Genomic DNA, 17,847 nt, shown 5'->3' with positions numbered 1-17,847 from the left:
GACCGGAGAACGTCTCGGTCATGTCTACATGTCTCCCGAACCCGTAGGGTCTACACACTTAAGGTTCGATGACGCTAGGGTTATAAAGGAAGTTTGTATGTGGTTACCGAATGTTGTTCGGAGTCCCGGATGAGATCCCGGACGTCACGAGGAGTTCCGGAATGGTCCGGAGGTAAAGATTTATATATGGGAAGTCCTGTTTTGGTCACCGGAAAAGTTTCGGGCGATATCGGTAATGTACCGGGACCACCGGGAGGGTCCCGGGGGTCCACCAAGTGGGGCCACCTGCCCCAGAAGGTTGCGTGGGCCAAGTGTGGGAGGGGACCAGCCCCTAGGAGGGCTGGTGCGCCCCCCACAAGGGGGCCAAGGCGCAAGGAAGAGTGGGAGGGGGCAAACCCTAGTCCAGATGGGCCTTAAGGCCCATATTGGTGCGCCTCCCTCTCCTCTCCCCTCTTGGCCGCCTCCCCTTTGCCATCTAGGGCTGGCCGCACCCCTTGGGGGTGGGAAACCCTAAAGGGGGCGCAGCCCCCCCTTCCCCCTATATATAGATGAGGTTTGGGCTGCCATACACATGAGAAACTCTCCCTCTTGGTGCAGCCCTACCTCTCTCCCTACTCCTCTTCTCCCATAGTGCTTGGCGAAGCCCTGCGGGATTGCCACACTCCTCCACCACCACCACGCCGTTGTGCTGCTATTCGATGGAGTCTTCCTCAAGCTCTCCCTCTCTCCTTGCTGGATCAAGGCGTGGGAGACGTCGCCGGGCTGTACATGTGTTGAACGCGGAGGTGCCATCCGTTCGGCACTAGGATCATCGGTGATCTGAATCACGACGAGTACGACTCCATCAACCCCGTTCACTTGAAAGCTTCCGCTTAGCGATCTACAAGGGTATGTAGATGCACTCCCCTTTCTACTCGTTGCTGGTCTCTCCATAGATAGATCTTGGTGTTACGTAGGAAATTTTTTGAATTTCTGCTACGTTCCCCAACAGTGGCATCATGAGCTAGGTCTATTGCGTAGATTCTTTGCACGAGTAGAACACAAAGTAGTTGTGGGCGTTGATGTTGTTCAATATGCTTACCGTTACTAGTCCAATCTTGTTTCGACGGTATTGTGGGATGAAGCGGCCCGGACCGACCTTACACGTACTCTTACGTGAGACAGGTTCCACCGATTGACATGCACTTGGTGCATAAGGTGGCTAGCGGGTGCCAGTCTCTCCCACTTTAGTCGGAACGGATTCGATGAAAAGGGTCCTTATGAAGGGTAAATAGCAATTGGCATATCACGTTGTGGTTTGCGTAGGTAAGAAACGTTCTTGCTAGAAACCCATAGCAGCCACATAAAACATGCAAACAACAATTAGAGGACGTCTAACTTGTTTTTGCAGGGTATGCTATGTGATGTGATATGGCCAAGAAGGATGTGATGAATGATATGTGATGTATGAGATTGATCATGTTCTTGTAATAGGATTCACGACTTGCATGTCGATGAGTATGACAACCGGCAGGAGCTATAGGAGTTGTCTTAATTTATTGTGTCATTGAAGAACGCCATGTAACTTACTTTACTTTATTGCTAAACGCGTTAGCCATAGAAGTAGAAGTAGTCGTTGGCGTGACAATTTCATGAAGACACGATGATGGAGATCATGATGATGGAGATCATGGTGTCAAGCCGGTGACAAGATGATCATGGAGCCCCGAAGATGGAGATCAATGGAGCTATATGATATTGGCCATATCATGTCACAACTATATAATTGCATGTGATGTTTATTATGTTTATGCATCTTGTTTACTTAGGACGATGGTAGTAAATAAGATGATCCCTTACAAAATTTCAAGAAGTGTTCTCCCCTAACTGTGCACCGTTGTTACAGTTCGTCGCTTCTAAGCACCACGTGATGATCGGGTGTGATGGATTCTTACGTTCACATACAACGGGTGTAAGACAGTTTTACACAGCGAAAACACTTAGGGTTAACTTGACGAGCCTAGCATGTACAGACATGGCCTCGGAACACGGAGACCGAAAGGTCGAGCATGAGTCGTATAGTAGATACGATCAACATGAAGATGTTCACCGATGATGACTAGTCCGTCTCACGTGATGATCGGACACGGCCTAGTTGACTCGGATCATGTAATCACTTAGATGACCAGAGGGATGTCTATCTAAGTGGGAGTTCATAAGATGAACTTAATTATCCTGAACATAGTCAAAAGACCTTTTGCAAATTATGTCGTAGCTCACGCTATAGTTCTACTGTTTAGATATGTTCCTAGAGAAAATATAGTTGAAAGTTGATAGTAGCAATTATGCGGATAGTAGAACGCTTATGTCCTTAATGCACTGCTTAGTGTGCTGAACCCCAAACGTCGTTTGTGGATGTTTCGAACATCGAACATACACGTTTTGATAACTACGTGATAGTTCAGTTAAATGGTTTAAGTAGAGGCACCAAAGACGTTTTCGAAACGTCGCGGAACATATGAGATGTTTCGAGGACTGAAATTGGGATTTCAGGCTCGTGCCCACGTCAAGAGGTATGAGACCTCCGACAATTTTCTTAGCCTACTAACTAAGGGAGAAAAGCTCAATCGTTGAGCTTGTGCTCAGATTGTCTGAGCACAACAATCACTTGAATCGAGTGGGAGTTGATCTTCCAGATGAGATAGTGATGTTTCTCCAAAGACATTGCCACCAAGCTACTAGAGCTTCGTGATGAACTATAACATATCAGGGATAGATATGATGATCCTTTGAGGTATTCGCGATGTTTGACACCGCGAAAGTAGAAATCAAGAAGGAGCATCAATTGTTGATGGTTGGTGAAACCACTAGTTTCAAGAAGGGCAAGGGCAAGAAGGGATACTTCATGAAACGGCAAATCAGCTGCTGCTCTAGTGAAGAAACCCAAGGTTGAACCCAAACCCGAGACTAAGTGCTTCTGTAATAAGGGGAACAGTCACTAGAGCGGAATTACCCTAGATACTTGGTAGATGAGAAGGCTGGCAAGGTCGATAGAAGTATATTGGATATATATTGTGTTAATGTGTACTTTACTAGTACTCCTAGTAGCACCAGGGTACAGGATACCGGTTCGGTTGCTAAGTGTTAGTAACTCGAAATAAAAGCTACGGAATAAACGGAGACTAGCTAAAGGTGAGCTGACGATATATGTTGGAAGTGTTTCCAAGGTTGATATGATCAAGCATCGCACGCTCCCTCTACCACCGAGATTGGTCTTTGCGTGATTGGATTATGTCTATCGCAATACGGTTATTCATTTAAGGAGAATAATGGTTACTCTATTTTTGAATAATACCTTCGATGGTCTTGCACCTAAAGGAATGGTTTATTGAATCTCGATCGTAGTGATACACATTTTCATGCCAAAAGATATAAGATAGTAATGATAGTACCACTTACTTGTGGCACTGCCATGTAAGTCATAATGGTATAAAACGCATGAAGAAGCTCCATGTTGATGGATCTTTGGACTCACTCGTTTTTGAAAAGTTTGAGACATGCGAACCATGTCTATTGGTGTATATGCATGAAGAAACTCCATGCAAATGGATCGTTCGGACTCACTTGATTTTGAATCACTTGAGATATGCAAATCATACCACATGGGCAAGATGACTGAAAAGCCTCATTTTCAGTAAGATGGAACAAGATAGCAACTTGTTGGAAGTAACACATTTTGATGTGTGCAGTCGAATGAGTGCTGAGGCATGCAGTGAATATCATTATGTTCTTACTTCACAGATGATTCGAGTAAATGTTGAGTATATTTACTTGATGAAACACAAGTCTGAATTATTGAATGGTTCAAGTAATTTCAGAGTGAAGTAGCAGATCATTGTGACAAGAGGATAAAATGTCTATGATATGATCATAGAGATGAATATCTGAGTTACGAGTTTTGGCACACAATTAAGACATTGTGGAAATTGTTTCGCAATTAATACCGCCTGGAACACCATAATGTGATGGTGTGTCCGAACATCATAGTTGCACCCTATTGGATATGGTGCGTACCATGATGTCTCTTATCGAATTACCACTATCGTTCATGGGTTAGGCATTAGAGACAACCACATTCACTTTAAATAGGGCACCACGTAATTCCGATGAGATGACACCGTATGAATTATGGTTTAGAGAAACCTAAGTTGTCGTTTCTTAAAAGTTTGGGGCTGCGACGCTTATATGAAAAAGTTTCAGGTTGATAAGCTCGAACCCAAAGCGGATAAAATGCATCTTCATAGGAAACCCAAAACAGTTGGGTATACCTCCTAATTCAGATCCGAAAGCAATATGGATTGTTTCTAGAATCGGGTCCTTTCTCGAGGAAAAGTTTCTCTCGAAAGAATTGAGTGGGAGGATGGTGGAGACTTGATGAGGTTATTGAACCGTCTCTTCAACTAGTGTGTGACAGGGCACAGGGAGTTGTTCCTGTGGCACCTACACCAATTGAAGTGGAAGCTTATGATATTGATCATGAAACTTCGGATCAAGTCACTACCAAACCTCGTGGGATGACAAGGATGCGTACTACTTCAGAATGGTACGTAATCCTGTCTTGGAAGTCATGTTGCTGGACAACAATGAACCTACGAGCTATGGAGAAGCGATGGTGGGCCCGGATTCCGATAAATGGCTCGAGGCCATAAAATCCGAGAACGGATCCATGGACTTTGGTGGACTTGCCCGATGATCGGCAAGCCATTAAGATAATTGGATTTTAAGAAGAAGACGGACGTGGATGGTAATGTCACCATCTATGAGGCTCGACTTGTGGCGAAGAGTTTTTCACAAGTTCAAGGAGTTGACTACGATGAGATTTTCTCATCTGTAGCGATGCTTAAGTCCGTCGGAATCATGTTAGCATTAGCTGCATTTATGAAATCTGGTAGACGGATGTCAAAACGAGTTTCCTTACCAGTTTTCGTAAGGAAAGGTTGTATGCAATACAATCAGAAAAGTTTTTTCGATCCTAAGGATGCTAAAAGGTATGCTAGCTCCAGCGATCCTTCTAAGGACTGGAGTAAGCATCTCGGAGTTGGAATGTACACTTTGATGAGATGATCAAAGATTTTGGATTTATACAAAGTTTATGAGAAACTTGTATTTCCAAAGAAGTGAGTGGGAGCACTATAGAATTTCTGATGAGTATATGTTGTTGACATATTGATGATCAGAGATGATGTAGAATTTCTAGAAAGCATATAGGGTTATTTGAAAGGTGTTTTTCAATAGAAAACCTGGATTAAGCTACTTGAACATTGAGCATCAAGATCTATAAGGATAGATCAAAATGCTTAATAATACTTTCAAATGAGCACATACCTTGACATGATCTTGAAGGTGTTCAAGATGGACCAGTCAAAGAAGGAGTTCTTGCCTGAGTTGTAAGGTACGAAGTTAAGACTTAAAGCTCGACCACGGCAGAAAAGAGAGAAAGGACGAAGGTCGTCCCCTATGCTTTAGACGTAGGCTCTACAGTATGCTATGCTGTGTACCGCACCGAAAGTGTGCCTTGCCATGAGTCAGTCAAGGGGTACAAGAGTGATCCATGAATGGATCATAGGACAGCGGTCAAAGTTATCCTTAGTAACTAGTGGACTAAGAAATTTTCTCGATTATGGAGGTGGTAAAAGAGTTCGTCGTAAAGGTTACGTCGATGCAAGCTTAACACCTATCCAGATAGCTCTAAGTAGAGATACCGGATACATATAATGGAGCAACAATTTAGACTAGCTCCAAGTAGAACAGTTATTTGGAACAGCTCCAAATAGAGCGTGGTAGCTGCATCTAGGAGATGACATAGAGATTTGTAAAGCACACACGGATCTGAAAGGTTCAGACCCGCTGACTAAAACCTCTCTCACAAGCAACATGATCAAACATAAAACTCATTGAGTGTTAATCACATAGTGATGTGAACTAGACTACTGACTCTAGTAAACTCTTGGGTATTAGTCACATGGCGATGTGACCTGTGAGTGTTAATCACATGGCGATGTGAACTAGATTATTGACTCTAGTGCAAGTGGGAGACTGTTGGAAATATGCCCTAGAGGCAATAATAAATAAGTTATTATTATATTTCTTTGTTCATGATAATAGTCTTTTATTCATGCTATAACTGTATTATCCGGAAATCGTAATACACGTGTGAATACATAGACCACAATATGTCCCTAGTGAGCCTCTAGTTGACTAGCTCGTTGTGATCAACAGATAGTCATGGTTTCCTGGCTATGGACATTGGATGTCGTTGATAACGGGATCACATCATTAGGAGAATGATGTGATGGACAAGACCCAATCCTAAGCATAGCACAAAGATCGTGTAGTTCGTTTGCTAGAGCTTTGCCAATGTCAAGTATCTCTTCCTTTGACCATGAGATCGTGTAACTCCTGGATACCGTAGGAGTGCTTTGGGTGTATCAAACGTCACAACGTAACTGGGTGACTATAAAGGTGCACTACAGGTATCTCCGAAAGTATCTATTGTTTTATGCGGATCGAGACTGGGATTTGTCACTCCGTGTAAACGGAGAGGTATCTCTGGGCCCACTCGGTAGGACATCATCATATGCGCAATGTGACCAAGGAGTTGATCACGGGATGATGTGTTACGGAACGAGTAAAGTGACTTGCCGGTAACGAGATTGAACAAGGTATCGGTATACCGACGATCGAATCTCGGGCAAGTAAAATACCGCTAGACAAAGGGAATTGTATACGGGATCGATTGAGTCCTTGACATCATGGTTCATCCGATGAGATCATCGTGGAACATGTGGGAGCCAACATGGGTATCCAGATCCCGCTGTTGGTTATTGACCGGAGAACGTCTCGGTCATGTCTACATGTCTCCCGAACCCGTAGGGTCTACACACTTAAGGTTCGATGACGCTAGGGTTATAAAGGAAGTTTGTATGTGGTTACCGAATGTTGTTCGGAGTCCCGGATGAGATCCCGGACGTCACGAGGAGTTCCGGAATGGTCCGGAGGTAAAGATTTATATATGGGAAGTCCTGTTTTGGTCACCGGAAAAGTTTCGGGCGATATCGGTAATGTACCGGGACCACCGGGAGGGTCCCGGGGGTCCACCAAGTGGGGCCACCTGCCCCAGAAGGTTGCGTGGGCCAAGTGTGGGAGGGGACCAGCCCCTAGGAGGGCTGGTGCGCCCCCCACAAGGGGGCCAAGGCGCAAGGGAGAGTGGGAGGGGGCAAACCCTAGTCCAGATGGGCCTTAAGGCCCATATTGGTGCGCCTCCCTCTCCTCTCCCCTCTTGGCCGCCTCCCCTTTGCCATCTAGGGCTGGCCGCACCCCTTGGGGGTGGGAAACCCTAAAGGGGGCGCAGCCCCCCCTTCCCCCTATATATAGATGAGGTTTGGGGCTGCCATACACATGAGAAACTCTCCCTCTTGGTGCAGCCCTACCTCTCTCCCTACTCCTCTTCTCCCATAGTGCTTGGTGAAGCCCTGCGGGATTGCCACGCTCCTCCACCACCACCACGCCGTTGTGCTGCTGTTGGATGGAGTCTTCCTCAACCTCTCCCTCTCTCCTTGCTGGATCAAGGCGTGGGAGACGTCGCCGGGCTGTACGTGTGTTGAACGCGGAGGTGCCGTCCGTTCGGCACTAGGATCATCGGTGATCTGAATCACGACGAGTACGACTCCATCAACCCCGTTCACTTGAACGCTTCCGCTTAGCGATCTACAAGGGTATGTAGATGCACTCCCCTTTCTACTCGTTGCTGGTCTCTCCATAGATAGATCTTGGTGTTACGTAGGAAATTTTTTGAATTTCTGCTACGTTCCCCAACAGGTGTATGGTACTGGCAAAAGTTGTGCGGTACTATTGAGGCTAGCAATGGTGGGAGGGTGAGAGTGTGTATAATCCATGGACTCAACATTAGTCATAAAGAACTCACATACTTATTGCAAAAATCTATTAGTTATTGAAACGAAGTACTATGCGCATGCTCCTAGGGGATAGATTGGTAGGAAAAGACCATCGCTCGTCCCCGACCGCAACTCATAAGGAAGACAATCAATAAATAAATCATGCTCCAACTTCATCACATAACGGTTCACCATACGTGCATGCTACGGGAATCACAAACTTTAACACAAGCATCTCCCAAATTTGCAACTACACCACTAGCATGACTCTAATATCACCATCTTCATATCTCAAAACAATCATAAAGAATCAAACTTCTCATAGTATTCTATGCACTTCATATGAAAGTTTTTATTATATCCCTCTTGGATGCCCATCATATTAGGACTAAATTCATAACCAAAGAAAATTACCACGCTGTTTAAGTCTCTCAAAATAATATAAGTGAAGCATGAGAGTTCATCAATTTCTTCAAAATAAAATCACCGTCATGCTCTAAAAGATATAAGTGAAGCACTAGGGCAAACGACAAACTACCCCACAAAATATAAGTGAAGATCAATGAGTAGTCGAATAATTGTGCAACTATGTGAAGATTCTCTAACATTTAAGAATTTCAGATCTTGGTATTTCATTCAAACAGCAAGCAAAACCTAATAAAATAAAATGACGCTCCAAGCAAAACACATATCATGTGGTGAATAAAAATATAGATCCAAGTAAAGTTACCGATGAACAAAGATGAAAGAGGGGATGTCTTCCGGGGCATCCCCAAGCTTAGGCTCTTGGTTGTCCTTGAATATTACCTTGGGGTGCCTTGGGCATCCCTAAGCTTAGGCTCTTGCCACTCCTTATTCCATGTCCATTGAATCTTTACCCAAAACTTGAAAACTTCACAACACAAAACTCAACAGAAAACTCGTAAGCTCCATTAATATAAGAAAATAAATCACCACTTTTGGTACTGTTGTAAACTCATTCTAAATTCATATTGGTGTAATATATACTGTATTCCAACTTCTCTATGGTTCATATCCTCCGATACTACTCATAGATTCATCAAAATAAGAAAACAACACATAGAAAAAGAAACAGAATCTGTCAAAAGCAGAACAGTCTGTAGTAATCTGTAACTCTAGAATACTTATGTATATCCAACAATTCTGAAATAAATTGGTGGACGTGAGGAATTTGTCTATTAATCTTCTGCAAAAAGAACCAACTTAAAAGCACTCTTTAGTTAAAAATGACAATTATTCTCGTGGGCGCAAAGTTTCTGTTTTTTACAGCAAGATCGCATTAACTTTCACCCAAGTCTTCCCAAAGGCTTTACTTGGCACTTTATTGAAACAAAAGCTATAAAACATGATTACTGCGGTAGCTTAATCATGTGGACACACAAAAACAGTAGGGGTAAATATTGGGTTGTCTCCCAACAAGCGCTTTTCTTTAATGCCTTTCTAGCTAGGCATGATGATTTCAATGATGCTCACACAAAAGCTAAGAATTGAAACATAATGAGAGCATCATTAAGAATATGACTAGCACATTTAAGCCTAACCCACTTCCTATGCCTAGGGATTTTGTGAGCAAACAAATTATGGGAACAAGAATCAACTAGCATAGGAAGGCAAAACAAGCATAACTTCAAGATTTTCAACACATAGAGAGGAAATTTGATATTATTACAATTCCTACAAGCATATATTCCTCCCTCATAATAATTTTCAGTAGCATCATGAATGAATTCAACAATATAACTATCACATACAGCACTATTTTCATGATGCATAAGCATAGAATTTTTATTACTCTCCACATAAGCAAAATTCTTCTCATTCATAGTAGTGGGAGCAAACTCAACAAAATAATTATCGTGTGAGGCATAATCCAATTTAAAACTAAAATCAAGATGACAAGTTTCATGGTTATCATTATTATTTATAGCATACATGTCATCACAATAATCATCATAGATAGCAACTTTGTTCTCATAATCGATTGGAACCTCTTCCGAAATAGTGGATTCATTACTAAATAAAGTCATGACCTGTCCAAATCCACTTTCATCAATATAATCATCATAAATAGGAGGCATGCTTTCATCATAACAAATATTCTCATCAAAACTTGGGGGTCTAAAAATATCATATTCATCAAACATAGCATCCCCGATCTTGTAGCTTTGCATATCATTAGCATCATGGATATTCAAGGAATTCATACTGACACCATTGCAATCATGCTCATCATTCACATATTTTATGCCAAACATTATATTGCATTCTTCCTCTAGCAATTGAGCACAATTATCGGAATCCTTATTTTCACGAAAGACATTAAAAAGATGAAGCATATGAGGCACCCTCAATTCCATTTTTTTGTTTTCTTTTATACACTAAACTAGTGATAAAACAAGAAACAAAAAGATTTGATTGCAAGATCTAAAGATATACCTTCAAGCACTAACCTCCCCGGCAACAGCGCCATAAAAGAGCTCGATGTCTGCTACGCAACCTTCTTCTTGTAGACGTTGTTGGTCCTCCAAGTGCAGAGGTTTGTAGGTGTAACATCCCAAATTTCCAATTTGGAATGTTATACATTAGATCATTATTGCATAGCATATTCTATTGCATTTTGTTTGATCCTAGAAATTCTAAGCAACTCAAGGACCCACGGAGAGAGTTGAGGATTTCGTTATTTTCTTATTTGAGATTTCTCAAATTTTGAAAAGAGGATCATTTGGTTTTAATTAATTTCTCTCCAAATATTTCATATATATGAAAATAAAAGACAGGGTATAAAATGACTTCCCCAAAATAAAGAAATATTGGAGGAAAATATTAAAATCAATTAAGATTTTTATTTGGAGTTTTATTGCTATTTTATTTGAATTAGGAAAAAAATGCGTTTTTCAAAATTGCATTAGAGGCCCAAATAAATGTTCACCTTGTCTGCTATTTTTATAGGACGGGGAAAATTTATTTCAGGATTTTTGGAGTCCGTTTAGTATTTCTTTTTTTTGTTTTTCTGTGCGTCAAAATTATTTTAAAAAAGGAACTGACCTACCGGGCCGTGTCCGGCTAGGACACTGCGCCCGGCCGGCCCTTAAAAGCCGCGGCCCGCCAGCCCCCCCCCCCCCCCCCGCCCAAACCCTAGCCACCAGCCCCGCCCGCCCGACCCGCGCCGCCGTCGCTGCCTCCCGCCGTCGCCCGCCGCCCGCCGGAGCCGCCACCGATGGAGTAGTCGTCGCCATCGCCGTCACAAAGGTCGAGGTAGCTACCTTTTTTTTAAGAAAATCGATCGGTCTTATTTCGAAAACCCTAGATTCGTTTTTTAGATCGGTTTGGTTTTCTTTGGTTTAGTTAAATAGCGGACGTTCGTCCGTACATTCGTTCTTAATGAATGATGTTCACCCGTTAGCCGCAGACAGCGAACGTTCATTCGTTAGCCTGTTCGTCAGTTTTTATTTTTCCAGGGTTTTTCCGTGATTATTTTCGATCGTGATTTCTGCCATGATCTTCGTTTTAGCTTATCTTTTCGCTCGCTTATTGGAATCAGGCGATTCAAGCACCTAGATCTTTGTCTCGGAGCCCTCTTTCTGTTTAAACAACTTGAACAAGATTTTGGTACTGTAAAATTTGACTTTAGTCCAGATTAGTAAAATGGATCATGTTTCTTTCGTAGGTTGACTTTCGTTGCTCCATTTGATTTGATTTTTTTGCAAACCGAAGTTCTTTAGTTGAACTTTCTGGCTAGATCTCTTGTTTGAGTTTTACCCGTGCTTCTAGTAGAGTACTGATGTATGTTATTGTTTGTTTGCGATAGAGTACCCAGAGTGCGAAGCGTGCTACTACAAGTCTCTAGGTTTTGCGGATCATCCGCAAGGCAAGTAACACTTTGATCATACCTCTTTGCTACCCAGTTTTATTGCATTAGATCAACCCTCAAACATTGCATGGTTAGGATCTGATTAACATGTGGGTTTTGGGAAGTAGATGATGGGTAGAACCTATTGCCCTGTTTATTATCAAACCTTTGGGAGTTACTTCTCCGTTATGCTTATATTGCTATGCTATGCTCGTAGACGTGGATTGGGTGAGTGTATCCATGACATATGTGAGTATTGATTAATTAATGGTTAACTTAAGGTGGCTACTTAAATACACATCTGGGTGGATTGCTTGAGGCACCCTGGAGTACCCAGTGGTTGTCAGGGCACCTGGAGAATCCAGTGTTTTCCTAGGATATCCCAGAGTACGTGTGTGATCATCCTACGGTTTGCCACCCAGGCTAGAAGGGATCATAAGATTATTCATGCTAGAAACTTCCGTGTGCAGCCACAAGCCAATATGGGCTCTGGCATAGTTGAGTAAGTTGCGTGAAGCTCTTGAAGAGGTAGACTAGCAGATGTAGAGGGTTGTAGGTGGTACTGTCTACCCAGAGTAGAGAGTTAATGCTTCAGAAAGATTGTGTCTCAAATCTCCGACCATGGATGGTTCGAGTCTTGTGGGGAAAAGTGCGCAAACCTCTGTAGAGTGTACAAACTAATCATGGTTAGCCGTGTCCCCGGTTACGGACATCTTGAGTATCTGGTTCTTGGATTCTCATGTTGATCTCATCACTCTAAATTTAATTTGTTGGGTTTAATGATGATGTTTAATTGGGATTGAGTTGGAGGAACCTTCTCAATGTTTAACAACCACCATGGTAGTTAAATAAAATTTATTCCTTTGTTGTAGGGGAAAATTGGCTTTATGCAAAACTGTAACCATAGAGCTTTCCACCAGCCATATATTACTCTATGTGTTACATTGCCAGCATATTCCATGTGCTCACCCATTTTGGGGTGCAACATTTCATGTCGCAGACTTTTCAGACGACAAGTAAGGTGCGATAGGTCTATGTCTTTCACTCAACTATGCTGTTGGAGTTGATGGACTCACTTTATCTTCCAAGCCTCGTTGTTTTCGTTTTTAGATGGCCTTAAGCCATATTATTGTAATAAGTTCTCTTTTGAGACATTCGATGTAATAAGTGTGTGATTGAAACTCTGCTATAAATCCTCAAGTGTTGTGCGTGCCAGCATTACCGATCCCGGGATGACACTGATGCACGGAGACTAGACTATTTGAGGTCTGGTCGCTAGAAGATGGTATCAGAGCACACGCTGACTGTAGGACACGACCACTAAGCTAAAACCCTAGATCACTACTCTCTTCTCATTTCTGACTCCTCTCCTTTTCTACTCTATAGGATGGCGGACTCAAAGAACAAGTTCACACAACCGGATGAAGACACCCCTTTTGGACGACACTTGAAGGAAGTTACTAGATACCTGAACATTGGAATACCAAGATTCACCGGGACTTACATCGTCACTTTACCAAAAGAGAAGCATTGGATGGTTCGAGTTCAAGTTCCAGGAAGGACGTTCATGCCAGTCACTGAGCCCATAGAGTTTTCCTTTGATGCACCAACCTGGAGTCTAGGAAAGAGCATGACAGCCCACATCACCATGGGACGCATTGGAGAAGTATACCACAAGGATCTCAAGGATACTATCTACCCGATTTGTGGGCGCCGAGATGAGCAATGGGAGATGATCAGCACCAGGAGGGATATGTCCATTGCAGCTTTCATCCAGGAGTTAAACCAGCACATTCGTCGCCAAGAGAACCAGATGTGCGCAGGCATGATAGATCTGAAGAAGGCAATGACCAGGATCATAGAGCTGGAGGAAGAACTCAGGTCTACACGCGACGGATATGAGGAGGAAATGATGATACTCGTGGAGAAGAATGACAATTTGACGAGGAAGCTAGGAGTATTCATTGGAGACCCCGCGCTAGGAGGAGAAGACGACGATTCCACTTGTCCAGAGAACTACATCATCATAGACGACACCGACTCAGACCCCGACGATAGTGATGATGACTATGTTGATGAAGCTGGAGCAGATATCATGGAGTCTTCCACCGATTAAAACTTCTAGTCGACCACCATATTAGTAGTAGTATTTCCCCCATGTATATAGTATAGTCTGAGCACTTATGTAACGATAGTTAGACCGCTTGTATGCCCTTGTTTGAATTGATTGAAGTGATAATGTTTGTGTTTATCTCATGTGCATATGGGTAGTGTTTTCCCTCTAGACCTCATTCTATTTTGTTTTCTCATCTTTTCTAAACTCATCAGATGCCTCCGAGATGTGACAATGGATTTGCTTTCCTGCCGGAGCTCACTCAGTTGATCCAGCAGCAAAATACCCTGATGCAGCTACTAGTCCAGAATCAGAACCAGGGGAACAACAACAACAACAACAACAACAACAACAACAACAACAACAACAACCCACCACCACCACCACTTGTTGACCACTTAGCCTATTTCCTAAGGCTGAATCCGCCAGTGTTCTCTAGTAGCACCGAGCCGATTGTTGCAGATGATTGGCTCCGCATGATTGGAAGAGAGCTGGCCACTGCGGGATGCACAGATGCGGAGAGAGTGCGATTTGCCGCACATCAGCTTGATGGACCCGCAACATCATGGTGGGAGAATTTCACAGCCACTTACCCCATCGACACTGTCACATGGGACCAATTTCAGCAGGCTTTTCGCACTGCCCATGTTTCAGCAGGAGCTATGGCCATGAAGAAGCGCGAGTTTCGCAACTTGCGCCAAGGAGGACGCATAGTGGGCCAGTATGTGGATGATTTTAGTAAGTTAGCACGGTATGCCCCTGATGACGTTGCTACATATGCTACTAAGCAGGAGAAGTTTCTGGAAGGACTGAATGATGAGCTGAGCATGCAGTTGATGGTGGCAACCTTCAACAACTACCAGGAGTTGGTTGAAGGGAAGCAGCAGCAGATTGACAACTGCAAGAGGAAGTATGGACAAGGGAAGTACAATTCAGGAGCTCAGCAGAGGCCCCGTTTTACCCCAAACTCGGGAGGACACATTCACCATAACCATGGAGGCCATAATCCAAATGGAGGAAGTTCGCATAACCATAGTGGCCCCAAGAATGGGAATGGGAATGGAGGAAGCAATGGCCAGAAGTGTTCCAACCTAGAAACGCCCGCCAAGAAGGATCTAAGTCACATTACTTGTTTCAACTGCGGGAAGAATGGACATTACACCATGGAGTGTTCTGAAGCAAAGAATGGAAATGGCAATGGAAGCTCTGGGAAGAAGCCCAGCCCTTTCAACAGGGGACAAGTGAACCACGTTAGCATGGAGGAGGTTGAAGCACAACCCGATGCAGTTATCGGTTAGTTTTTGGTTAAGTCATTTACTACAATCGTTCTTTCTGATACTGGTGCATCGCATTCATACATATCAAGGGGATTTGTGGATAAGTATAACCTGCCAACCCAAGCCCTTAGGTCACCCATGTTAGTAACCTCACCGGGAGCAGAGTATATGGCTAGCCTATGGTGTGATCGGTTACCACTAAGGATTGGTAACTACGTGTTCCCCTTAGACCTAATAGTATTGGAGTCACAAGGACTCGATGTAATATTAGGCATGGATTGGTTATCGAAGTATGGAGGGAACATTGACTGTGCCAGTAAGTCGATTTTGCTCACCACCCCAGAAGGAAGAAGGATTAAGTATGTATCCTGGCATGTGCCGAAGAGGACTCAAGTGAATTCCTTATCAGGAGTTGTACAGGAGGAAGTACTAATGGTGAAGGATTTTCCTGATGTATTTCCAGAAGAGTTGCCAGGCATGCCACCGGATAAAGACATTGAGTTTCTGATTGAGCTTTTGCCAGGCACAGGGCCAATATCTAAGAGACCGTATCGGATGCCCGCAAAAGATTTGGAAGAAATTAAGAAGCAAATTAAGGAGTTATTGGATAAAGGCTATATTCGCCCAAGTTCATCACCTTGGGGATCACCAGTGCTTCTAGTGGAGAAGAAGATGGATCTTTGAGGATGGTTGTTGATTATCGTGGATTGAACGAAGTGACGATGAAGAACAAGTACCCACTGCCGATGATCAATGATTTAGTTGACCAGTTGCAAGGAGCTAAAGTATTTTTCCAAGATCGATCTGCGATCAGGATACCACCAGCTAAAGATTCGAGAGCAAGATATACCTAAGATAGCTTTTACCACCAGGTACAGGCTATATGAGTATACCGTTATGTCATTTGGTCTGACTAACGCGCCTGCATATTTCATGAACATGATGAACAAGGTGTTTCTGGAGTTTTTGGATAAGTTCGTCGTGGTGTTCATTGATGATATTTTGGTCTACTCAAAGAATGGAGAGGAGCATAAGGAGCATTTGCATTTGGTACTTGGGAAGCTCAGCGAACATCAGTTATATGCCAAGTTTAGCAAGTGTGAGTTCTGGTTGAAGGAAGTTGGATTCCTCGGACGTGTTATATCCAGAGAAGGAATAGCAGTAGACCCTACCAAGGTTGTCACTGTGACAAATTGGGAAGCACCCACGTCAGTTGGAGAGATCCGGAGTTTTCTTGGACTCGCAGGATACTACAGGAGGTTCATTGAGAATTTCTCGAAGATTGCAAAGGCCATGACGGAGTTGTTGAAGAAGGACACCAAGTTCAAATGTACTGAGGAATGTGAAGCCAGTTTTCAGGAGTTGAAGAAACATTTGGTTACAGCCCCAGTATTGATTCTCCAGATCAACGCAAGGATTATCAAGTGTATTGCAATGCTTCTCGTCGAGGACTTGGAGCAGTTCTTATGCAGGAGGGGAGAGTTATTTCATATGCCTCACGACAGCTTAAACCCCATGAGTTGAATTATGCTACACACGATTTGGAGTTAGCAGCCGTAGTACATGTGTTGAAGACATGGAGGAATTTCCTCATTGGAAATCATTGTGAGGTGTACACGGATCACAAGAGCTTGAAGTATATCTTCACGCAAAAGGAGTTGAATCTCAGGCAGAGGAGATGGTTGGAGCACATCAAGGATTATGATATGATGTTGCACTATCATCCCGGAAAGGCTAACGTAGTAGCCGATGCGTTGAGTCGCAAGAGTCATGTCAATACACTCATGACCGGAGGATTACCCAAGGAGTTAGCAGAGGATCTTCGCGAGCTATGTTTGGAAATAGTTCCGAGAGGTTATGTAGCAGTGTTGGAAATTCAGTCTACTTTGATGGATAAGATCTGAGAAGCTCAGAAGACGGACAAAGAGATTGCCGAGATAAAGGAAAGGATGAGCAAAGGAAAGGCTAAAGGATTTCGTGAGGATGAGCACGATACCTTATGGTTTGAGGATCGCGTATATGTGCCTAGTGACCCCGAGATCAGGAAGTTGATTCTACAGGAGGCCCATGATTCGCCGTATTCGATTCACCCAGGAAATACCAATATGTATCTGGATTTGAAGGACAGTTTTAGGTGGACTGGAATGAAGAAGGATATTGCTGAGTATGTAGCAGTATGTGATGTATGTCAGAGAGTAAAGGCAGAGCATCAGAAGCCAGCGGGATTGCTACAGCCGTTGCCGATACCCGAATGGAAGTGGGACAAGCTAGGCGTGGATTTTATCACCGGATTGCCCAGGACTCGTTCAGGCTATGACTCGATTTGGGTTGTAGTCGATCGGTTGATGAGGGTAGCTCATTTCATCCCAGTGAAGACCACTTACACTAGTGCTAAGTTGGCAAAGATATACATGACCAGGATCGTATGTCTGCATGGAGTTCTGAGGACCATTGTAACAGATAGAGGAACCCAGTTTACCTCAAAGTTCTGGAATCAGTTGCATGAGACTTTGGGTACCAGGGTAGAGTTTAGTACATCCTTTCATCCACAGACAGATGGACAAACCGAGAGAGTCAATCAGATTCTGGAGGACATGTTGAGAGCTTGTGTGCTAGATTATGGATCTAGTTGGGACGACAATTTGCCGTATG

This window comes from Triticum aestivum, chromosome 5B (assembly GCF_018294505.1).
Source record: "Triticum aestivum cultivar Chinese Spring chromosome 5B, IWGSC CS RefSeq v2.1, whole genome shotgun sequence".
NCBI lineage: Eukaryota > Viridiplantae > Streptophyta > Magnoliopsida > Poales > Poaceae > Triticum > Triticum aestivum.
This window is presented reverse-complemented; position numbering follows the sequence as displayed.